This window comes from Channa argus, chromosome 4 (genome assembly GCF_033026475.1).
Source record: "Channa argus isolate prfri chromosome 4, Channa argus male v1.0, whole genome shotgun sequence".
In the NCBI taxonomy this organism is placed as follows: Eukaryota; Metazoa; Chordata; class Actinopteri; order Anabantiformes; family Channidae; genus Channa; species Channa argus.
This window is the reverse complement of record NC_090200.1, coordinates 4801762-4827777: the sequence shown is the minus strand read 5'-3', so window position 1 is coordinate 4827777 and position 26016 is coordinate 4801762. Positions and strand designations below refer to the sequence as shown.

Below are 26016 nucleotides of genomic sequence, written 5' to 3'. Positions count from 1 at the left end.
ATTTATTTGCTTATTATAAAAAGGTCCCCAAGTTCCCTGCTGGGGGACCTCGTTCATTTTGCATGTTAAAAAAAAAAAAAAAGGAAAGAAAGAAAGAAAGAAAGAAAGGGGGGAGAGGAAAAAAAATCATCCCCAAGTATAACAAGAGACGAACAGTTAGTGCTGATTTTCATTTGCATAAATTTTCATATATTTTAGTGAAAATAATAGCGGGAGCCGAGGAGTGCTCCTGCTCAGTTGAGGCAGAGGAAAGAAAATCTTAGGGAGCAGCGAGTCGTACGAAGGGGAGATGAGCATTTACAGACTCCTTAGGAACAATGTGACGCTATTTGCCCCTTTTCTCGGACACAAGGTAAGTCCACAATTATCTCTGCGGATTTCTCTTTACGCTTGAGGAATGTTTGAGTTTATCGCGTGTGTCGCGCATTGCTCGCGTGCTTTTTTTTTTTTTTTTTCGCCCCTTCTCGTCCGCTCGCTGCTTGAAAATGACATATCAGCACTACTACTACTACTCCTGCACCGATATTCTGGTGCAATTTCCAATTTTTACGCGAACTGGAAGAAGAAAAAAAAAGGTGCGTCCTTTCCTCATTTATTTATTTATTTATTTATTTAATTTTAAATCCTTAGTGCGTTAAAAAAAAATCAATGAGCGCGACGCTGTTTGCTTTTGCACCACAGCCTTTTTTTTTTTTTTTTTTTTTTTTTTTTTTTACTATAAATAGCGAGCAGATGGATAAGCTGTGCTGTTTTGTAGTGAATGTCCACCGGAGAAAAGTGCAATCAATCACATTTTAAGGAGGGAGAGAGCGAAAGAGAGAGAGAGAGAGAGAGAGAGAGAGAGAGAGAGAGAGAGAGAGAGAGGTGTGTGGTGTGGGGTGGGGGGGGTGAGAGAGACTCCTCGGTTGAATCCTCCTGAGGGATCGCGTAGGCAAGTGCAATATGAAATCGTTTAATATAAATCGATCACGCCGCTGCAAAGTTTGTTTAAAGTTTATGTGCAGCAACCTGTCGACCACAGCTCGGTCTGCACCGCACGCAGCAAGACAGACGAGCCTCGTGATTGCATAGAAATAGCCCGGACTTTAATGGGCGCTTATTTTTCCTGCTCTCTTAAATTTTGTTTTGTTTTTTTTGTTTTTTATTGTTTTTATTTTTGGAGCGGTTCCAACGAGCGCACGGACGAGGGAATGTCAGAAAAAGACAAGTGCACATGCAAAAAAAAAAGAAAAAAAAGAAAAGAAAACAGTAAAATGTGGTCACAGGCAATTATTTACCAGCAGACAACACCATCTCCACGCAGATCGTTTGAGTATCTGCGACAGCTCCCTGCTACAAAGTCCATCACTGAGGATCTATCACACATTAACCCGAACTTGTGGAGAAGTCGTTTTGCTTTTCGCTATACTTTGCTAAAGGGTTAGTTTTTTTATTTTTTTTTTGGTTTGTTTTTTCTCACGGGTTAACCCCGTTCCCCGCATTGACGGGGGAGTGCATTTCTGAGCCCAGCACTTGGTATCCATGGTGAGCCCAATAAAAGCGGGGAACACTAGTCGCATTAAGCTGTATGTTTGTGCACTGGAGTCGAGATGAAAAGAGCCTCGGTCTCCCTGGCCAGCAGCACCGGTGCTGAGCGGTAACGCGTTACAGTAACGCGGTTACTTTGCGCATGAGAGGACACGTAATAAGCCATCAGTCAGTTTTTACTTCTTTTGTTGTTGTTGTTGTTGCAATTTTATTAATAATTCCCAAGATTACATCAGAATCCTTGGCTCCAGTTTTTTGTTTTTTTTTAAAGCACATTTGTTTTCTGGGAAATGTTTAAGTGTGAGTTTGGTTTTAAGTGAGAGCAAATGTTTGGTTCTACCAGTGCGTGATGACCTGGCTGGTACCTGGAGCAGCAACCAAGTCATCGCAATCTTTTAAAAACATAAAAAGATCATTTAGTAGAGCGTGACCACCCAAAAATAACAATAAATAAATAAATAAATAAAAGCAGTACACACTACTTTTAGTTATGGAAATTTTAAATAATTATTTGTTAATTTGAAATAAAATAGTAATATGTGTTTCTGATATATGTCACTATTCACAGTACCTGTTGTGTGTGCAGCAATAGTTTCGGTCAGGGTTGAGGCGAAACTGATTTTAGAAGTTAATGTTGACTTTATTTTTTATTAGATATATTTTTTAAATGACTTTTGCCGCCAGGTGTCGCGCTCACTCATGATGCAAATGCCGCTAATATGTACAAAACCTAATCTACACTGGAAAAATAACTGATGTCCCATTTCTGAATCACTGTAAGTAGTAAGTAATATCATTTTTTTAGTTTATGTTACAAATCCATCTGTTGAGTTATTGCCACGTGGTTCCTGTGTATTTGTGTTACAGTTTTTGTGTCGTTAGTTTTTTCAGTTAATTTTGACTTTTCTTTTTTATGGCCACCGTTTCAAGAAGGGACATAGAAGGAAAGCTGGTTGGCACGATTGGCAATTGAGACATCACAGGGCTGAAGGAGGACAGTAACAGGATGGGGACACGTTTCCAAGGGCCAGTAGTAAAAACTAAAACAGTGTCCCGCACCGTGTAGTGTACAAAGTGAAGTTGAACACCCTTAAACATTACACACGACTGGGGCTCTGACTGCTTCACCCCTTAATCCCAGAGGCAAACGGAACACCCTAATTTGATTATCCAATTTCTACAGATATTCCACCCCATTTTACCCCACGCTGGGCCCGCACACGCACATTCCCCTTTGCTCCGCCCGCCGCAGCAGTTGCGTGACCAAACCTTACCTGTATTGATCAGCGGAGGCTTGTGTCAGCAGCCTATCAGTGACAGCGCAGCCCTAGTTGATATGCAAATAGTCTGTGATTAGATAGGCCCTGCACGCTGTTTTAAGCCGGTCGCCATCTGCAGTAGCCCATAAGCCATAAGTCTGAGCCAGCAGGTCTTTGTAGAAACATATGACTAACCGGCGACTTTTAGAATTATTGGCAAATGAGGGCTGGGCAGGACTCATGAATCATCCCGGGAACTAGTGCATTGCAATTTCCCCTGCATGCTTGACCAGTCGTTTAGTCTTCGTCATCATCATCATCAGCACCACAAGCAGCAGCAGCAGCAGCAGCAACAGCAGCAACAAAGCAGCACTGTGCGTTATTACGGTGCATTACGCAGCCATTCTGTCATGGTGTTACAGGGGGACATTTATTTATTTATTCCTCCAGGAGCAGATTGTGGAATTCATCAAGATGTCTTTTTTTTCTTTTTTTTTTTTTGTGAACTTGCATTTCTCCCCATCAGAAGCCAAATAAATCACAGATAGCATCCCCGTCTCCAAATGAAACGGAATTAAAGAAACGGAGTGACGCACCGAGAGCGGCTATTTTCTGCTGGTTAACAGTGGTTTAATTAAAGAAAACATGTAGAAATAATAATAGAGAAAACCACAACATGAATCTATTCCTTAACGCCCATAAAACATCCTCCTAGTCTGATCACTTTGATTCTACTTTCTGCAGCCGCCATAAATTCATGACACCTCGTGACGTTCAGATTTATGTCAGCCTCAGAAGGTGACTGAACCCAGTGTAGGTGCCTGTAGCGCTCACTGCTCCCTGCTTACAATATTCTGATTAAATTGACGCATTTCCTGCCGTTTTAATTATGGCCCGCTTAAGTTGCCTATGGGCTACCTAATTTATTTTCTTCTCCTTGGTCCAGTCACTAATGCGCAACGACATACGTTGAGTGCGCCTCACGTCAGGCCAAACGTTGATTTAAAGCCGAATCCAAGTTGGAGCACTTAAATGATAATGTAGCTACTATGGCTTTAATTAAATGGGCTACACTGAATATCAGTGTGAACATTAAACGTGCCTTCAATTTCAGACATGAAAGGGATTTTTTTCCTTAACCCACCGGAATGAAACAGAAGCTCTGTATTAATATTCTATTAATAAAAGCCAATATAGAGTTATATACACCTCTCATTCCATTATGTGGGGTTATAGTAATTGCCATGTATTAGTGCAGCGCTGTGGGCCTACAGTTTGTAAATGGCTGACATGCAGGTAAAGATTATATGTTTAGTGTTATCACAGGACTCTCCAGTGGTGCTCGGTGCTCGGTTCACCAGGAGTCATGTATCTGAACAGAAGGTATTGATTTTTCCATTGGAAATCAATGGGGATGTCATAATTTGCCCTAAAATGTTGGTGGTGGTGGTGGTGGGGGGGGAGGGGTCTGTGCAGTTTAGGAGACTTAGACACAAACTGCGTGCCCTTATTTTGAAATTCGTTTTGCAGTTTGGCATTAGAATAAGCGATTTACAAAAAGGTTGTATTTTTTGACACAAAGAAAAATTATATTCAGGACAGAAAAGCGGTTTCAATTGCACAAAATTAATTTTCTGTGCAAAAAGAATGAGCCACAGATTGACTTTTGTTACCATCTAATAACTTATAAATAGTGGTGTGATTTATTTTGAAAGTAAAGGACAAGGACAACATTTGCACCGAGTTTAGTTTTAGAGAGAAAAAAAACGAGGTGAAGTGAGGAGAAGATTCACCTATGTGGCTTGTTCCAAACACACACACACACACACACACACACACACACACACACACACACACACACACACACAGTGAGTGATGGGGCACAGATCAGCAGAGATAGGATGATGTGCAGCTTTCTGAGTCAGAAAGGGGACAGAGGGAGGAAAAAGGTGTGTGCATGTGTGTGTGTTTGGGTGAGGAGGGAGGGAGGGAGGGGGTGCTTTGTCTGTCAGTCTGCGGTAGCTTCACCCCCACCCCCACCCCCACCCAAGTCTCTTCCCCCATCTCTCATTGGGTGCTGGTTGCCTCAGACAGTGTCAGCCACATCCCTCCTTCTCTCCCTCTGTGTATGTGTGTGTGTGTGTGTAAGTCACACAAACATGCAGATGTGAAACACATCAGCACGGACACACACGCATAAACACTCCCACCTGCAGCATCAAAACAAACCACAGGGATATTGTGTATGCAAATGCGCAGACGGACATGCTTTTCTGTTCTCTCGGACTGTATTACACATGCTAATCAAGACTGAGATTGTGTTATTAAGCAGTGTAATTAATAAATAATCTAAATCCACAGGAAAGCAAATCTATAGAATCGGCAGCCGGGTTTGTAGCCACTGAGCATGTGTCTCCATAGTCCCAGCTTTTTTGTTTTTGTTTGTTAAACAGTGGCATTCCCTGAGGATGGGATGGGGGGGTTGTGGCACCTCCCTGCCCGGGATTACATTAATCAAAGTATTTATTTCCCTCGGGGAGCCAGGCGCAAATCACTCCAAATCCCAGTAAAATTGGATAACAGAAGAACGGGCGCACCTAGAGTAACCCTCTCGCTTTTTCTGTGCTCATTTCGCCAACTTAATGGATCTAGTTCTATCTAACTTTGTGGAACTGTGTGTCGAGGAGCGGGGGTGGGGTGGGCTGTGTGTGTGTGTGTGTGTGTGTGTGTGTGTGTGCTTTGAGAAGACAAACAACATAATTGGATGGAAGCGGGCGCTCAGGTAGACAAAAAAACAACACTAACCACAGATAGCAGTGACTCTGGATATAGAGCCATTCTCTGATTCCCTGTCGAGGCTACAGGCATGTCTGGGTCCGAGCCAGCAACAGGGAAAACTAGCCTCTAAGATACCCCCCCCACCCATATGTGATAGACACATCAAGCACGCTGCCTGCTTTCTGTCTGCTAAGTCTGGTCAATCCGTTGCAAAACCCACAAAGTTGTAAAAACAACAACAACAAAAAAAATTCCTGCTACCGTCTTTGCACTATTTGCTAAGTAATTACGTGTGATGTTTGGGCAAAGCCCAGATGGCTAATAAATCAGCAAATGCTTACAGCCAAGCCGCTGCTGATAAGGCGATAAATACAGCCCCCAATATGCTGCCTATTACAGGTAATGCAAATAAAATAATAGGGCAGTAATTTTTCCTTATGTGTTGTTGCGGCGGCAGCGGTGGTGGCGCTGCCTCTGTCTTTGATATTCATGAGGAAAACGGGGAGGAAATGTCGTCTCTTTGTCTTTATGGGCACCACGCTGTAGCGCAAAATCAACGCTCCTGCTTTCGTCCCAATCAGGGATAAATGATGGCGTCGTGTTGCATTAAAGGCAACACTGCCACCCCCAGGAACACACTCACACACACTCAGCTGCATGCAAACGCACTGTGTTTGTACACACATGCTCGCACACAAACACTTTTGCTGCCGTGTCTGCTAGAGGGCACGAGGGGTAGATGGAGTCGCTGGCTGGGCTCTGACGCAGAGCCAGGCCTCTCGGGCCTGAGCGTGTATTTGTGCTCACATATAGGACTATTCCTCTCGTGGAGCACAGAAAGCCACATGTAGCCTCCAACGTCCAGACACTGGAAGCTTGGGTGTGCAAGTGCAAAGTTTGAGCGCAAATATGTTTTGTGTTAAGGCGCGAGTGTGATGCCTATGGCCCGTCTGATGACCCACGATGCCTAGCAAATGAGCAGGAACTCCTTAGCTATGATGGGACCAGTGTGGGTTGGATGGAGTGGAAAGTAATGAATATGATCACTGAGAGCTGTAAACTCCAAAATCAGTACTCACAAGGCTGTAATGGCAGTCGTAAAAGTGTAATACTGTGTACTATAAATTATTTACACTGTACATCATAGGAAATGATGTTGCTGTATTTTAGACCTCTGAATGCATTGTTCTTACATATCCAGAAATCCACTGACTTCCGCTCACTTGTATTTCGCGAGAATCAACTGCAATGAGCAATAGACATCGCCGACGTTTTGGATTTTCTGCCAGCAAATAAAAAACATGCCGCTCGCACAGTGCTGTTGCTATTGTTCCACTTTTCCCTGTCAACCATTGATTCCAATTGATTTGCTGATTGATTAACAGACTCTGTGAACCCGCTTCCTTGCATCAATGCCAGGAAAAGTTACATGAGCATGATAAGATGATTCAGTGCAGACCTGTCAAAACTTGCATTAGAATAAGAAGATGATGTGACATTAACATGAAATTAATACATGCGGCTGTTTTGTGAGTCTGTTAAATTATGGATTGATAGACTTTTTGAAAGAACAGCTAAATTCGTGAACGTGTCATTGGGATTGTGTTGCCATGTAGAAGTGAATCAAAGTCAATGGCTGCATAATGGAAGAGAAGAACGTACATCCAAAGCTCCGAAACTACACAACATTCACTTTAAAATCGTCACCAACATCAGAAAGTGCACCTGGGCTTGAAGTTAAGGAGCTGAGAGTTGCAGACACACTTTCCTTTAAAAGCCTCGGTGAGACCTCTGCGTGTCCTCAGGCCACACTTTGACAGCCCCTGTATTAGGCAGCGTAGATTGTGGATGTATTCTACTACACTGCGCCTCCATTACACACCTCACACAAGCGTGTACGACCGGCTGAGTGCAGCTAGCTAGCTCCAGCTCCAAGGCGTTTATAATCGTGATCACCAACTCTTTGCTTCAGAATGGGGCCTTGCTGTAGGGGTCGCCGACTGTTATTGATGATATGCGGCCGCGGGTGACATGTGCTATTCATACACGAGCTTGTGTGGTCACGTTCAGCAGCCGGGGAAGTCTTGATTCATGCGGGCATTATGCACGCCGGACGCTTATGGCACCTCTCCTCGTTGCCGTGCAGTCGGGCCCATTTGTTTGGAAATGGGTTTACATACATCTTCTTCTGCATGACTCTGCCTCTCCCCCTGCCTGGGTTCACTCACACTCACACACACACACACACACACAGACTGGGTAAACTAACATGCAGCTACATCAGCAGCGACAGAGAGTGTTTAGGTGATGCAAGTCACCCTCTGTCGGCCATGTTGGAGGCATTTAGTGATTACAGTATGAACAGCTGATTGCACTTTGTCAGTTTTCGAGCTTGAATTGGTTTTTGCTTTTTCCAACTATGCAGTATGACACTGACAGTTTTGTGACTATATGCTGCACCTTTACATTTCGCCCTCTTTGCATTGGCCACCAGTTGTTTTTGTTGTAGCAGGCCATGGTTTGGTTTTTGCCCATATTGGATTAAAGTGCACTCAGCCTTAGCTACTGCAACAAAACTCTGATCAGTCCCCTAAAGAGATGACGACTGCGTGGGGTTGTTAAAGTTGTTCGACAACACTCGGTGCCAGTGAAGTCCAGTGAAACAGAGTTTTTAAAGCAACAAATTCTTATTGGATACTACATAAGGCTGTTTTTGTTAGAAGTTTTTTAGCCCCCCGGTTTTGGTTGTTTAGAGTTAATTTGTGGTCATTTGAGTTCAACAGTTTATGTACATTTATGTTCTTGTTCTTTCGGTTTTTGGTTCGCTTGTGCCTACTTATTGGGCTTTTTCAGATCTTTTTGTGGTTGTTGTGCATCAAAAATATGGCCCATACCTTCACAGGCTTTGGCTTGTGGGCCATCTGACCTCTGGGACCTCAGGGCCTGTGTCCCGTTGTGTCTATCCTGCTCTTCACAAACATCTTGATGAATTTCTACCTCCTGTAACTGGAAAAAAGCAACTGCAAAGCCTCTATAGTTACACAACTGGCCACCTCTATACACACACACTCTCTCTTCGCTGCTTCACAGAGCTCTCCTCTCTCTCCTCCTTCACCGAGGCCTGGCTTCAGCATCGAACCCAACAGCATCACAAAAGTGGCTTTGAGGGCACTGGATGCTGGCCGTGGACCCCTCTGAGCTCACACCCACCACACATTACTCAGTGAAGACTGCAAACCAGACTAGGAAACAGTGTATATCACAGGACATGGGGAGAGGTGGAGGGTGGTGTTTGTGCGTGTGTGTGTGTGTGTGCGTCTGTCCTCTGTTTTTGTTTCAGTGTGGTTTTTTTGTTTGACTGCGAAGGGGAATATTTAGCTGTTTAAATGATGACTAGTTAAAAGAGAATTAAACAATGCAGCACAGAATAGAGGACAATAGAACTTTGTTGTTCAGCCATGTTGGAAAATTGCCTCAGCATGGACTGTCAAGTCCAATATCCCTCTCAGCTTTTGGCTGTTGGTCGTGCACCGTCAGGTCGTCATTCCAGGAAGTGATGTTGACTGTGTTGTTTAGTGGTTTGTTTTTTTTTTTACCAAAATGAACACCAGGAGTTTGTTTTTTAGCTGAGCAGGATCAAAAAAAAAAAAAAACCTCTTCTCCTGGGCATTCTGAACAAGTTTTTACAAATTTCATTGTCCCATTTATCTTCAGAGCGTTTCTCACGCTGCGTCAAAGGTGGCATCACATTCGACACCCCGCGTGTCGTCCATTCGGCGACCAAACACATCCTTGCAACCTTTCAGTGCAACACATGGCGCCGCACACGCTGCTGTTAATATTATGTACATTGCCTCGAACAGCATCTCTGCTCGTGTGAATGTCTCCATTGTCAAAATAGGAGAAAAGAGTGAAAGCTCGCATTATGTTCCTACAACCTCCAAATCAAGGTCTTCCACAGGGACGCCTCCTTTTTATGACTGAACTTGAGATAATGCAGGGTGTCATGTAAAATGAAATTACATGCGGCACGCTGTTCTCTCCCCTGCACAGTGCTGCCCGCCTTGTTATTCTCAGACTGTAACCTTCATATTTGTAGGTGTGAGACGAAAGCTTAGCAAAGCATGGCCAATTCTCAGCAGTTATGCCTGTGGTCGGGAGAGCGTGCGTCTTAAATTCCGTCCTCCCTGGTGCGCGCGGCTGTGTTTGCCGTGGACCTTTCCGGATTAGCGGCCCGCAAACGCAAATCCCCCCGACAATGACTGGCACACGTCTCGAAGCGGCGTCAGTATCAGCCACAGAAACTCAAGTTTAGCCTACATTTCTCCAACCTGTGTGCTCTCCTCCAGCTCTGAATGACACTGTTACATAACGCTGCTCTGTTCTGCCAGTAATCTGAATGTATGTCAAAGAGTCTTCTATGCACATAGAAATGTGCCCACAGAGGAGCCTATGTCAGAGCTCTGATCCATATTCTGATGTCTGTCTGCAAAGGTACTGCGACGGTGCAGGGCTATCGAAGTTCAGATTTTTGCCAAGTCACCCGATTACAACTTTATTTTTCATTTACACATCACAGCCTCGTTCCTCCACTACGCTGCAAAACAAACCGATTAGTCTCAGGTTTGGTCACCGTGCTTCGTAAAACAGGAAGAAGCTCATCTACAATCCACAATTCAGATTCAGCAGCAAGGAAAATAAATCGGCTTTCTCTTTATTTCTCGTGGCTTCCTGCTGCATTTCTGTGCTGCACTTTCCAGAAACCACCTGTCAATCAAACAGTGTAGGTGGCCCCGTTTTGTCCCTTTACATACATTTTCTGTTGTTGACATTTGAGTTTCTTAGCTGAATTTAATGTTTTTGTCTGCGTCTCAGCACGGATGGCCATCACTGCTTATGCAAACAGTTCCTCTGCTTACTCCCAACAAACTGAAAACACATCATGTTCCCAGAAAAGAGCTGCCAGACGCGCACAGTGTTTCGAGCAGCAAACAGAAAAGCTTTCATGAACTCGCTATAGGCCGAAATACAGGCGGCGGACGTCGATAAATATTTGCACAAATGAGACGGCACCGATTGTGCCACAACCCGGAGGCTCGTAGAAAATACTGTCACAGATTGTGACTCAAGGGCTTAACAGTGATGCAAAAGAGCCGTTCTGGTGGGGAATGTTTTGTAGTTTTTATCTATATTGTGTAGCATTAGACACGTGTAGAACAAGCAGTACAACAGTGTAAAACTGCTCTTGAATATAGTTGAAGCAGCACAGCCGGTGGATTCACTAAACGGAGAGTAAAACACGAACAAGCTGAAGCCCACTTACTGTACTGGGGCTTCCAATAACTTTGCAGGAGTAAACCAAACAACGTAAAACGACACAAACTCACTCAGCCCTCAGGTGTTTCCGATTCGCCTCATTAGGATTCAATCGGTCGGCGGGATGGGCCAATCGTAGCAGAGCGGAATAGACAGGTCCACAAGCATTTACAGGTCACAGGTCGCCTGAACGGGCAAAAATATAAAAACGCGTTTAATCAGAAAAAAGTTGCACGGTTTGGCAACTAATGTATGAAAACATTCATCATCCAAACTGCTTGGATCTAAAAAGTACAAACACTGTCGGATTATTTTCACTGTGTAAGTCAACTTAACGGCAACTAAATGTATTGGAGTAAAAGTACAATTTTTTCCTGTGGTACACGGTGGAGAAGCAGTGATTTTGCGTTTTAGTACTGATTCTGTGCACGCACCTGATTCTAATGTCTGTTTTTCCTCTTTGTTTCTTCCTCTTTCAGGGGAGTCGCCTGGCACTGCACACACACACACACACACACACCAAAATCTAGTCCTCCTGTGACACCCCCTCCTTGTCCCCCCCACCACCCCTCCACACATCCTCCCCCCGATGTCGAACCGATGGAGGTAAGGCACACAGCCTCTCTCTCTCTCTCTCTGTCTCTCTCTCTCTCTCCCAGGGCAAAAGCGGACACGCCGTCTCCCTAGCTTCCATTTTCCTCTGCACGCCTGCTGCTGGAGTATTCACGCTTCAGGCTGTTTTCTTTGAGAGAGACACAGAGAGAAAGAGGGAAAGACAGGGTATAAAAATATGTAAATGCTATTGTTGAAGCGCAGAATGAACGGGGAGAGCGCTCCATTTACACCCCCTCACCTCCCTGCTGCCACCTCCATCTATCCGTCCGCTGCACTGGAGAGAGGAGGACTTTAGGCCCGGAGACAGCAGGGGCAGGATTTTGGAAAATAAACTGAAGGGCCACTGTTTTCTGTCGCAGTTAAGGCCTTTTTCCCGGGCCCAGAGGTAGAAACGTGGACGTGCACACACACACACACACACACACACATACAAAGAGGAGACACGTGCAGCTGTTGCGGTAATGAAATCCAGGGCACGTGATGAGTTTAAACACAGCAAGGTGCAAAAAAAAAATGTTCCACTTTTGGTTGGTCCAAAGTTGCAGTTTGATGCTCTCGGGTCCACGTATGACCTCATTTCCTGTTAGTGCAAAACAGCTAAATGCATGTTTCTCATTCTGTTGCCAATTTTCACCCAACGTACTCCTGCATTAATTCCTAATTTATCAAGAGCAACAACCTGGTTGATTTAGCACACTAACAGCAAAAACGGTGCTTTATCCAGTTAGCATGTAGCATTGAGTTAGGACACTTACATCCATTTTTATCTGCTGTTTTGCTTTTTAGGTAAATTGAAGGTGTAGAGAACGACAGAAAACACACGCACACTGACAATTCGGGACTAAATAGGCTCACATATGCATAAGTAGAAACACACAGCCAGACCCCAACCCATGCACAGGCACTCAGAGAATAAGAGTGTAGTCCCGTGGAAGTAGGAAGCCCATCTGTAAAGCCCTCACGCTCTCAGGAAGACTTTTTGAAGTGATTATGAAGACAGTTCAGATCAAAGGATTTGACAAGTCTGAGTGCGCGCCAAATATGAGGCCGGGTAATCACGCTGAAGCCCCTCCATACAAGATGGTAGTGGTCCCCCCCAGCTGCTTCGCAAATGTAATGTGACACTTACGGATAAACAGATTATCAAGCGATGGAGGGGTGCGGCTGGGTGAAGGGACCAAAAAGAAGGAGGAAAAATCTCCACTGCAACTTGTAGAAATTAGAGAGGGGAGGGGGCCGGCTACAGTTTATTTAATGAACTCTGGGGAAGGGCTAGTGTCAGGGAAACGATGATTAATTCTACAGCACTGATACGGGTCTAAACGATATAATTTGGGAATATTAGTGGGAACATTGGATGATGAGGCACTATTTCTTGCGGTGGTGGCGGTGGTGGTAGACTCGGGGGCTCGGGAGACAGTTTTTTCCTTCCTTTCTCTTTCCCTTCACTAGTTATTATAGATTAATCCATAATCCCCAACACCTAAAGACATTTTTGTCAGTGAAGCTCAGGGATAGAGCTGGTAGATTTTTAATTTTTTTTTTTGGGGAACATATCTCTGCTCGTGCTCATTTCCCCTCAGCATGATGTCACATTGTCACTGCTGAAAATACTCCAACGCCAGCTCCTCTCAGACACTGTTTCATGAGCTACTTCGCCAGAGCTGAGGTGGGACGTATCAGTTTATGCAGCCAGACGTTTTCTGCACAATTTCATTTTTAACATTTATGTCATGTAAAATGTGAGACCTGAGAACGTGTGTTTTTATGAATGGGGTCTTGTATAGATCGGTGACAAGGTAAATGTCGAGCTATAATGTCACATTACACGTACTGTGCCTGAATGGGGTTTTGATTCCAAACCCCGTTGAGAAATTAATCATTTTTACCGCTGTTGTGTTCTGTCTGTCTTTGCAGGACTTAAGGACTCTGGACCACTAATGTCTGCACAGAGTTGCACGTGGTTGCTATAAAGTGACAACCATGCATCTCCAGCTTTGGTAAGGGTTCTTTTAAGGAAAAGCTGAAAACCGACTGTCTTGCTCTAATGCAATCAATTGCTCAATAAAAACAGATCAACAGAAGCAGTGCTCTCCATCTATTTTGTCCTTCAAGTGTCTATCTGCCTCTAGATTAACAAGTCTTCAGATTAAAAACAAAGTTGCCTACTTTCGTTGTGCGAGGTGATTAAAGTGGTCCAGAAGTGGCTCACTCAGAGGCACCGAGTGTCCATTTGTCCAGTCAGGAGAGGGTGTGCTTCTTTCTGTCTTCATCTCTGTATATGCGTGTGAGTTCTGAATGACCCTTGTGGCGGGACAAACGTCCCTTTGAGGGCGCTCGGACAGATTGTTGGACGAGGCGACTCAGCGACAGACACCGAGGACTGAGGCTCCAGTGTAGCTGTCGCCACGTGGCCAGATTTCGCTTTCATCTCCTGAACTTATCCATTTCCTCTCCGCTTCACTCAAACACACCCAACGGTGATGCAGCACACGGCGACAGCTGGATTTAAAGAAAGAATCGACATTTTGAGGTGAAACAGTCAAGAAAATTGGGCTCCTGGACTCATTTATGTATAAATATTTTTGGTTTGGTTTATTTGCAGATAGATGCCAAAAGCTGACAGGAAAACAGAGGCAGGGAGGTAGAGAAAAAGAAACCCCATGGAGCGGATAAAAATATCTCACCCCAAAAGAGAAAAGAGGAAAAAACAAAAAAACAAGTTCAACAGCAGAGACACAGGTGAATTTGTCACAGAAACGAAATGGTGCCAAAAACTGAAGCAGAGCGAGTTTGTTTCTGCGTACAGAGGAGTAGAAACCACCAATTTAAAAAACCTGCAGCATCACGCTTCCTTTTTCATCTTAATCACTTTAACCCTGTATAGAAGCTGCAATTATTATCAATAATCCATAATACTTTGATAAAATGCACCACAAAACTCCAAATGACTGCAACAGTGTGAGTGGAATGGATTTATAGCACAGCTGAACCTTCCTCTTCCTCTCCGGTTCAATGTGTCAACAAGAGATGTCAATTTGATTGGTCAGTACTGAGGGCAGACGGCTATTGATTGGCTGGTCATTAGGAGAGAGCGGCCCGCCGGGAGTATCAGGGCTGACACCGTTAACACCGAGCTCTGCCGCGTCGACCGCTCTTTAACGAACGGCCATCAGCCGACCGGGACCCGGCCATTGACCCGGCTGGCTCCCTGCAATCCCTTACCGCCAGGCTGGAGTGTGAGTAAAGGGCTGTGGTGTGTGGTGGTATCGATCCCTGTGTGAGAGACTGGGGCCGTGAAGGGAAATTGTGTCTGAGAGCGAAGCCTGGCCCTCTCCAAGTTTGGCCATGAGTCTTAAAATGCGAACACGCGATGCGAGAGTTCTAGAAGGATACAACAAGAAAACCTTTTGGCAACAATGTACTCTCGTGTTCAGCGAAGCTCCTTGGGTTTATTTCTGTTTTACACTTCCCTTCACACTACTCTGATTGTTTGCTTGGCATCTGCAATGATATAAAGAAATAGAAACGTCCCAAAAATATGCTGCAGCAACTGGTGTGTTATCTGCCACCAAGCGGAACACATAACATTTGCTCATGTTTTTTCCTGCGCACAGATTTTAAACAAGGAACTGTTGAAACTTGGATGACAAAGACATGATTTTAATCGTGTCATCGCGATCAGGTGTTACCTTCTATAAATATGCTATAAATGAACTGTGCGGTTTCAAATGAAATCAGTTTGTGACTGCAAGTTGGTGCAGCCACTACATCTGCAGGAAAAAGAATCGTTAACAAAGTCTGAAACTACTCAAAGCTTCAAAATGTTGCGCTGCGTTTGGGGTCGATGCAGAGAAGCACAGGCAGCGTTTTGTAAAATCTCACCATTTGGTGATTGCTGAAAACCTGTCCTTAATTCTTTAGAGAGTTTAACACCACGTGCACAAAACGAAACCGCATTTATTTCGGTTTAGTGGCAACATTTTAGCCGTTACATATTTTTAAGAATTAAACTGTCGTCGGAGTCTTTACCTAATCCCAACCAGGGGTTACTCCCGCCCACCACCAGCATGTCCAGCTAAATCTAACTATACGATAGCTGCCGTGTGCAGATGCTTTTGCAGAAGGGGGACATGTATGTTAAAAGCAGAATTGGACAAAACACACAAATAAAACCCGAGAACTCGTTTGAGCAGGGCCTTAAAATTAAAGTGTCGTGAATTCGTGGAATCAGTTTGGCAGCTAGGATTAAATAAACCAATAAATTATATTTAGCATTTGTTTGCTTTCTCGCGTCCATCTCAGGGGTAAGTTGAATATTTCGTGGCATAGTTTGCAGATGCTTCTAATAATCCTAGCAGGCACAGTGATGTTGAACAACTACACGGCTGATGATCTTTACCTGAATGCTCGCTGCAATTTCTCGTAAAAGTAGGAGCTACATTTCTTCCATCTTAGCATAGTTTTCACATCCACGTAACTTGGCTGTTGTCCGCACATGCACGTGAGCTCCTACAAATTTACTTCTGAATGAACCCACGATTTAGCGTGCAGCCTAAGGTAAATGCCTCATGTGAGGAACTGCATTACAGGCTGTGTATCTCAGGTGTTTGACCATTTGGCTGATCAGACGTCTTCATAGCGTGAGTTGGCAGGCGTACAAGTCAACAAAAGTGGATTGGTTCAGCACTGCCGTGCCTTCTGGGGTGCCTGCACATAAATCTGCGTGTGTGTGTGTGTGTGTTAGTGTGTGTGGAAGAAAGACAGAAAGTGTGTGTGTCTGTGAAAGGGGAAAACGGTGCAAGCTTGTGTCTGTGTTCCTGTGAAAAAACAGGCTTGAAGTGTGTGACAGCTAAAGCCCGTTTTGGCTCGTCTAAGTATCATTACAGGAGCTGCACTTATCAGATTAGTTTGAGAAAAGGGATTAACAGAATTGTGAAATCCAACTCTGCACGCGTGTGCGTTCTACTTTTGTCTGCAGAAAAAAAAAATTTTTTTTACAAAGTATTTTTAATCTGGTTTGATCTTAAGATGCCCGGATAGCACTTACAACGCGATCAGTTTAAAGGAAACGCGCTGAGTCCGGCATGTGATGGCCATCACAAAGTGAACTGTCAGAGTTGAGGAAGTATTTCACGTTTCTGTGGGGAGTGAGGAGAGAAACAAGCAAACAGCCAAACAATGAGGACAGTCTGAAATGTGTGTGTGTCAGTGTGACTGTGTGAGGGGGAGAGTGGTGGGCTGTGATCAGAAAGTGAATGAGCCATTTCACTGGCTGCAGTCGTCCTCTCTCTCTCTCTTCCTCGCACTCACTCTGAGGGGAAAGCCCGAGCTGTGGACCGCGGTGGAAATGAGCTCGGCCGTGCAGTAAGTGTGGCGACCTCGTGGCTAACCCCACGCTGGTTCCAGCGCTCTCCGCGCTAAATGATGCCTACTGTATCCAGCGCGGGAGGAAGAGGAGGGGGAGGGGGAGGGAGTCTAATGTCCCCCAGCAGCACCCATTTTCCCAGTCTCCTTTCTGCAAGGGGACATTTAGATGTCTCGTTTGTGACAGTCAAGAAATGTTGTGGAGGAATTTCCAACGTCATGAATTAAACTAAATCCAACTAAAATCTTTACTTTCTACTATTTTCTCACTACACTCAGTCTATTTTCTACTATTCTCATTACTTTACCTCAAACTTGTCTCTATTTTCTCTTTTTCTTTGAGCTCTATAGGAACAAGCGAATGAAAATCTCAGCACACTAAGTGGCTTGTTTGGTCACTGCGAGTCATCTATGATCAAACCACACCCACACTGACCAGAGAGTTTGACTTAATGCAGAAAAAGATTTAATAAGTTCAGACATTTAGCTGTGAACAGTATTATAATTGAACATTAATTTAATGTTATAATAATTCAGTTATAATAATTGAACAATATTGTAATTGAATGGGCCAAAAAAACACTGGCCATTGTTGCCCGATGAAAAGAACAAAAAGAAACGGTGGTTGTTCCATATACTTCTGTATTAAATTATAAATATTACACCTGTTTTGTGGATCATCTTCCGTTCACATTTTAATGGTAAATTTCCACTTTAAAGAACAATAAATAAACTTGTGATTTGAATCACGTGCTGATGTGTGAGTTTGTAAATTCAGAACCTTAGCAAATGCCTGCTGTGCTAAATCCATACACAAAAATATGAGTCTTAATCAGCTGAAAACATTGTTTTGTGTCTTGCTGTTGCAGACTTATTTTTAAGCCCCAGCACCTCAACTACTCCCAACAATGTCAGAGGTAAATCATTACAACGGGTACTGCCGAATACCTGTTAATATTTTTCTATTTAAATTAAACATTTTCAAGCTTCGGGGGAAGCAGAACAGCAGCAAAGACATCTTGCTTGGAAATGTGTCTGTCTCCAAATGTTGAACTGGCACCAGTTTTATAAAGCAGATACAGCAGACAAAAACACTTCAATGGTAAAACTGTTTTCTAATGACAACTCCCAATGTCACCTTCAGTTTAAAATATAAATAGTTTAATACATGAAATAAAATCATTTTGAATGACTATGATGCACATTAGGGTTCACAAAAAGGTTTTGAAGTGTTTCATGAGTTCCAGATGATGTGTGATTCTTTAAGTAATAATCAACAGTGGAGGAGCTGGATGGTTTTTGAAGGTCAGTAAAGTCGCGATCAAAACTTGGCCCTGATGCTAAACTTGCCTGAAAAGATAAAAAGAAACTCGCAAATCGCGTCCATTTTGCTGTTGACAGGACGTGTGCACAAGCCCGGGTTTGACTCCTGAACACTCTGAGGTGACTACTGCTCTCCCAAGTCCAGAGGACTAATTCTGTTGCACTACGCTTCACACAGACCTGCCATACAAAACCGTTATGCATGTTTAAAAATGGCTCTAACCATGTGCAGCAAATACCTCTTACTGATTGTTGAGTTTGCAGATATGGGTCATAGCAAACGTCTTGTGGTTGGGTTTTGTTCCTGCCAGCGTTTGGAAGCTACAGCCCTAAATCAGCTAAAGCTCCAGAACGTTTTTTTTTTTTTTGTTTCACCCTGACAACCAAAGAATTTCGCCACGTTTCTCTCACGATTGTCAACTTTGATCTAAAGCGGCTCAGAACCGCAGAGTATTATGGGGCCTTTGGGTGAGTGGAGGAACATTTTAAAAGGGGGAAGAGGAGGACAGAGGTGTTACAGAGAGAGAGAGAGAGAGAGAGCAGCAAGCGTGCAGCTCTGCTCTGAGCCTACCCCTCCTCACTGGGGAGCCAGCTGGGCAGATTGCATGTGAAACACAGAGCTTTGATGGTTGCAGGTAGCAGCTTTTTTGGCCCCCCTCGCCTCCACATCCCAGCCCCTCCCCTCCCTCATGGTTCCTGTCTGCGGCGCAACAGTGCAAACCCGAGCGGCCCTTCAGCAGGCACAGGTGGTATTGCTCACTCCAATTTAGCTCAAACCCCCGACTTGAAATAGTGCGGCTGTCACAGGCAATCTGCAGTGCGAGATGGACCGCTGACTCCGGCGGAGGGGAGAAAACGTTTAAGTAGGACTGGAAGGGAGAGGAGTGGGAGGACTGGAGGGAACAGGGAAGGGAAGGAGGACTTCACCACCAACAACACCCTCCCTCCCCCTGCTGAGCTCTTCTCATCCAGCACCAGCACATGTTCAACGCAGGCAAAGGTCAGAGTAGCCAGCAGTTTATTTATCACAGGACGGGAACACCTGCCATATGGAGGGGGGAGGGTGTCAGGTGCTGCTGACACATGGGACAGCTGACTGGAACAAACTTTTTAACCAGGATATATTTGGCACAAATACCCCTGGTGATCTAACACACCCTCCGTCAGCCATATTGGACGTCTACGAACATGGATTGATGGGACCAACGCGTCTCCGCTGTAAATCAAAAAGCACTGTTAGTGAACCAGGTAGGTTGACCACGTCCAGCGGTTACTAGAGTCACTGCCTAGTAGTTACTCTGCCAAGTTAAGCTGCAGTTTCCAGGCATGTCTGTCAAGACTTGGATTCTAATCAGTTCATCCTGAAGTCCAAGTGTGCTTTGGTTGGTGCCAATTTTGAAGAAATGTCCTCAAGACGTTCCATTTCACGAGAATGGGATGGGCGGACGTGTAGATGGAAAACAGCTGTAGCCAGCACAAATGCGTCCGCGTAGAGTTTGCATGGTCTCCCCGCGCTTGCGTGGGTTCCCTCCAGGTGCTCCGGTTTCCTCCCACAGTCCAAAGACACGCACGTTAGGTTAACTGGTGACTCTAAATTCCCCGCGGAGGCTGCAGCCCCGTCCTAAACAGGATAGGCAGATATATATGAAACTGAACCCAGCACTACTATGAAATATGCCCCAAACCGTGCTCCTGAAGATTGTGCGTGTTTCTTTCGGTTGTTTTACTGCATTGGCCTTTTCATTTTGCAGCTCTCATATAATCTTCCTCCAGATGAAGTGAGAAGCACCAGTTTTGAACGGTTCTTATTCTTCACAACAGATCCATCCAAGTGGGTTCTGGTTCTTCTGGAAAGAACTGGATTGACTGAACGCACACTAGGTTTTAGTCAAACCAGATAGCCAGGAAAGGTGTGTGTGTGTGTGTATGTGTGCACGCTGCTGGCTTTGTTGCAAAAAAGCTGCAATTGGTCCCGAAAATAAACCTCAAATGTTTCAAACCCTAAAAACAAAAAAATAAGGCGCGGAAAACTGATTTCATTTCAAAAGGAGAATGAGAAACACATGCAAAGACATAGAAAGCTCTTCCTCCACGGTCCTCTGTCTGTCTCACTTACTCCTTTGTCTTTGACTCTCTCTCTGTCTCACACACACACACACACACACACACACCTACACACCCATTTGCGGTATAATTGTCTTAAGTGCAGATGCTCTCTTCAGAGGTGCATTAACTGGTAATGCCTGCTTCTGAGGATCCTTGGGTGCCTGATATCCAGCAAGCCGACACAGACAGCACCCAGCAGTGTCGCACAGCTCACAAACAGCAAGGGATTTACACACACACACACACACACACACACACACACACACACACACACACACACACACACACAGAGAGACACACAAAGCAACAAAAACAGGAAGCACATGATTAGAATGAGCTCTAAGAGACTGAAAGCGTTTCTTCTTCGACAGCGTGCGTTTAAAGCCTTGTTGTTTTCGCCCGCAGCTACAGCCAGCTCGGATGATTTGGAGTTCCTTACAGAGGGTGAACTAGGCTGCATGTTAATGTCGACTACACATATCTGAAAAAGAAAAACAGAAACATGCAAGCTCACTTTTGCCGTGCGATGGTTTTAACGCCAGCTTCAGTTAAATCGGCTAATTTTGTTGTTCAGCTCTAAACCTGAGAAATGCTGCTTTGCCACACATGCAGGAGGGAAGATTTTAATTCGAGGATATATATTTATGCTGGTGACTTCCCAAAGTGTAAAGCTTTCTCCACTGTTGTTTCGGAGTGTGGCTTCGAGAACACTTAAGGCCTGCGGCGACCCACCTTTAGCAACACACTGCCCAGTTACAACTGAGTCAAGGTTCCAAATCGACGATCCAAATAAACGGAATTAAAGAAAATCTCTGGAGATGATCAACAATCACAAGTGCCAAGTCGCAAATATGTTGATAGTGAACATGCCAAAACATATTTTTTGTCCACATTCAGTCAGACACAACATGCTATTCGCTATTAAACCAAATCCACGGCCTCCTTTAACCTTAACCAAATTGGTTCTGTTGCATGGAAGTGACCACACATGGGACTCGTTGGCTTAGCCCTGCACATTTATGCACATCACCTTAGCAACCACTATGCTGCATGGCACTTTATTCATTCACAAAACGTGTTGCAGTGGAACATAATCACTGGCTGACTGCATTTGCTACATTGAATATAATCACATTTGCAGTGCAGCTGCAGGTCCAATTACAGATGTGATATTAGACCAGTTGATAGACTTGAGATGAACAGCTAGACAACTAAAGAACCTGTTTTCATGTTTTAAGTGAGGAAACAATCAAATATGATCAAGGGAATCCAGATTACATCGCCAAGTAAAGGGTTGTAATATTAAGATGTGATGAGCCGTTTTCCAACTAATCTAACGTTTTGTGTTTTTAATACCTAATAAATTGTTTCTTTTCACTTACAGGGATAAAGGTCAGTGTTGATTTTTTAAAAAAAATGCAATTACCCAGTGAAGTCATCTGATTTGGGTTAAGAGTGCTGACGCTGCAGTTATCTTTGATCTGGTGTCCAATGTGACACTTTTATGACCGAAATCCTGGCTCAACTACAACTGCAGCGATTAGCGTGACTGAAATTACTGTTGATTCTAGCTGCTCCCCCACTTTACTTCAAAGATGCCCCCTCTTACTGGCTAAAACAGACACACACACACACTCTGTCTTTGGCGACCAAACTGAGTTCAGTGACACTTACATCGTCCTCATATCTGCCCCATCAGGTCAATACTCTTTCATGTGAGGGGGGGAAAAAAACAGCAGACTGTGCCTTTAATTAAAGAAGTGGCCGGTCACTGGGTTGTCTATCAGAGGCGTCAGAAGGGAGAGAGATTGAGAGAGAGGGAGGGAACTTTAGAGAAAAAAGCAAGGACTTTCATCCTCTTGCTTCAAACACTGCAGAAAATGGAGTTTTAGCCACTCTGGTGCTAACGCAGCGGACAGCCCTCAGCGCGTGACGACTCACACCCTGCGGCGCCGGCGGGGAGCCGGCTCAAAAGCACCCCGCACGCACACACACACACACACACACACACACACACACACACACACACACGGGAACTTACTCGTATTATGCATGTGCACAAAAACACACTATGTACACACATTAAAGAAGAGAGGACTAAGTAGTGAGTGTGCAAGCTCCAGGAGCATAATGACTGCTTCTGAGAGTGAGAGCAGAACATTTCTCTCTGCAAACCCTTTATGTAACAGCTCTTTATAGGCCTATAATCTAAAGCAACAAAACATATGTGTGAGGAAGGATGCAGTTAACTTTGGTTGCTCTGACTTATCTTTCCACACTGGCAGCGAGACATTCGTACCTGCCTCTTAAAAGTATGACAGTTTAATGCATGTGGGCATGTGTCTGTGTGTGTGTATTTAGCTGCTTACCGTGAAACAGATATCTCGAGAACAGCTACGTAAACGCTCATCTGTACTAAGGTGACAAATGAAATAGCAGCGGAGCAAGAGAGTTGAAGATAAATGGCACAAACCCCGGCGTGGAACAATTAAACCCGTCTCTGTGCCCACATTACTCACTTCCTCCTCCTCCCTGCTCGTCCCTGCTCCTCTCTCCAGGGGGTCCCAGCCTCACTTTGTTTGTTTTAATTATTTCACCATATGCAAATTCACTTTTCCTTTATAACTGCAGCATGGGAGAAGAAATGGGTAAAGTTTAGTGAAGGGGGGGAAACAAGAAAGCAAGAGCACTGGGTTATCAATTCCAGGGAAGCCATGTTTGCAGGAGTCATCAACTAGTGGTGGCAGTGAGGTAATCAATCGTTTGCGTACATTACGCCAACTCCCCCTTTCCTTCGTGCACTAGCAGCATGAGAAGTGTTAATGCTACCTCGCGACATCAATCACACGCTGCGAGACAGGCGGGAAAGTGGTCGGAAGCAGGAGATGAGGGCGGGGGGGGGGAAAGGAGGAAACGAAGAAGAAGAAGAATAGAAGCAAAACAAGGATAGAGGAAGAAAGAAACATTTGACTAAAGACCCTCTGAAAGAAAAAGAAAAGCTTATTTTCAGTAGACACTGATGATTCCTTCATTACTGGCACTGAAAAAGACTATCGATTGGCTATTGACTTCAGAAAAACATCACCTCCACCTACTCACAGCTAAAGGGCAAGAAGCACAAAGTCTTATTGAAATTAAAAAGAAATTGCCCTTTGACATAAACACAGAAGCAAAAGGGCAAAGACTGTATTTTCTGAGGAGGTTAAATGTTTTTAACATTACCAGGACCCGTCGTATCACCCCTGACCTCTTTGGTGTTTGGTTCGTATGGGAATTTCAGAAACACTCGGTGCTAATATGTGATCTGCATTCGTATATTTTATCTGGATGATTTATGTGTGAATGCTATGCGTCCAAAGGTCAGCAAGCAACAAATGAACCAACCCGAATCCGAGCACCTGACGACCCGATCAGCAGGGAAATGTGCCCGGCAAATCACGTATGGGTTAAGGTTCGGTTCAGTCATAAAAGGGACTCGGGGAAAGTTTATATTATCGATCATCTGTTGAGTTTAATGGAGCTTTGGCTTCGTGGTTACATGGTTAATTCAGGTACAGGTATCTGATCCAAACTTAGGGCTTTTGCGCGATTTGTTAAATCGATACATGCAAAATGTAACTAATATTCAACTAATGTGAACATATACAGTCAAAATGTGCAAAACCCAAAGCGGACAGTTCCGTCAAGGTGGCCAGAAACAAGTATCAGGAGAAGCGAAACAACAGTCGTCTCTTCTGGTTAAATGTAATCACGTCAAATTAGTAATTTTATGCAAAAACGCAGGTGATTTCGTTGCATAAACGGCATCTTGTCATTCTGTGTACTGCATGTACATTGTTCTATAGTCATATGTTTTAACGCCAAGAGTTTTATTTTAAAGTACAGCTTCCACATTAAAATAATAAACACATTATTGCATCAAAACATCAAGTCCAATAATCTCAAAATCTATCGTTCCAACTTTGATAGTTTGTTTTTATGTGTTTTAGTATTTCTATACTGTGGCACTGCTACTTTGAATTCTCTTTTTGGAGAGTTCGTAAAAACGCTTTATGGTAAGTTCAGTAAAGCTAAATACCGCTGTGGATAAAGCAACAGGAGTTATGGGAGATGTGGTGTTAAATAAACGAAATCTTTCATTAATAGCACTACTCATGTGAGAGGGAGGCTACCAATCATATTGACTGTGGCCTCATCTGTTCAGCATAATTATCCCAAGTTGTGCCAGTTAATTAGACAATGATATATGGATGAGTGAAAATACGATGCTTAAATCGAATAAAACTGTGCAACAACTTCTTGCAGTTTGGATTAGAAATGGAAAGGGAACAGAAAATAAAGACGGGTGGGAATTGTGACAGAAAAGTGCAGCAAGTAAGAAAAACAAATCAAAAAATACATTTATGAAACTGTAATGCATGAAACTGCATAAATAAATCAGTCAATTTTTGTTATCCCAGTGTAGTTGTCGGGCAGGTGTGTGTGTGTTGGGATGGAGACACTGATGCTGCAGAGACTTAATGAGGTATCCTGTAAAAAAAAAATAATAAAGAAATAAATAAACTAAAGAAGGAAAGAGACAGATATTGAGAGGGAGACATGAAGGTTTGGAGGGAAAGACGGGGAAGGAGAGGAAGAGCAGAGAGTTGGCTGTGTGCTCAAAGACAAGAGAACAAACCCCTCAAAGTCATTCAGCTAATCCATCTCGACAACACTGAAGCCTCATCATATCGACCCCTCCCTCAGCTGTACACACAAACACACACACTTCACTCCTTTCCTGACAGCCCCCCCTCCACACCCCTTCACCAGCAGCTCCCTCTCCCACTGTTGAAAGCAGAGAGGGATGAAATGAAGCAGAGGTGGAGGAAGGAGGAGGAGGAAGGTCAGGAGGGATAAAGGAGGGAGGAAGGAAGGGAAGAACAGCTGAGGTTCACGCTGTGGGCGATGCAGCGGTGTGGATGATGGGTTCCTGAACGCCTCACCAACGCCCCCTCCCCGTTCCTACCTGACTAGTACAATAACTAGTAAGCTCCTACGACTGATGGCTTCACTAGCTGACCACCCACGTCTTACGTCTTCCAGCAACAAAGTGCGGAGAGATGTGAAATCTGAAAACCCTTTTCACGTCAAAAAAAAAAAAAAACTCACAATTTTTTTAACTTGAATTTTAAAAAGAAGACGACATCTCTTCAGGTTCTCAGCAAGATTCATGACCTAACAGAAGGAGGCGGAGGTGACTTCAGGCTACAATATGGTGCTTTTCGCCCGGAGCCCAGCGAGGTGTTTGTATTGGGCCTACCTTCATTCCTCCCCCTCATTTGGTCCAGTTCCCTCCCTAACACTTGTCACTCAACTTGACGAGCTGTCAGCCTCGTATCGTTGTCCAGCCGGAGGCCGAGGTAACAGACGACTGCAGCCAATCTGCAATTAAAGAAAATGTAAACCAAAAATCAGCTTTGAGGTTTTTTCCGTGCAGCTTTTTAAACACCCACACCAGCACATGTGTATTTTAACTAATAAAGCTCACAGCTTCTTACCAGGCCGCAATGTACAGTAGTTGCAATGACTCAAAACACCAACAAAGAAGAAATACAGCTCCAAAGCACTGCGACGTTTGAAAAAGTGAAGTAATGCTGCATCCTCACATTGCTTAGCAACTTTAAATAATAATTGCTGTGAAACTGACATTGCCGACACTTTTCAACAACTTTAATACGACACG

The 26016-nt window shown here is 44.2% G+C and overlaps 1 long non-coding RNA gene across 1 annotated transcript; it reads left to right on the top strand.

Moving 5' to 3' along the window:
• The first annotated feature begins 91 nt into the window (after positions 1-91).
• LOC137126026 (uncharacterized) lies at positions 92-17561 on the top strand. Its single transcript, XR_010914253.1, has 3 exons — positions 92-352; positions 11360-11486; positions 13413-17561. It is a non-coding gene; the product is annotated as an uncharacterized lncRNA (long non-coding RNA).
• The last annotated feature ends 8455 nt before the right edge of the window (positions 17562-26016 follow it).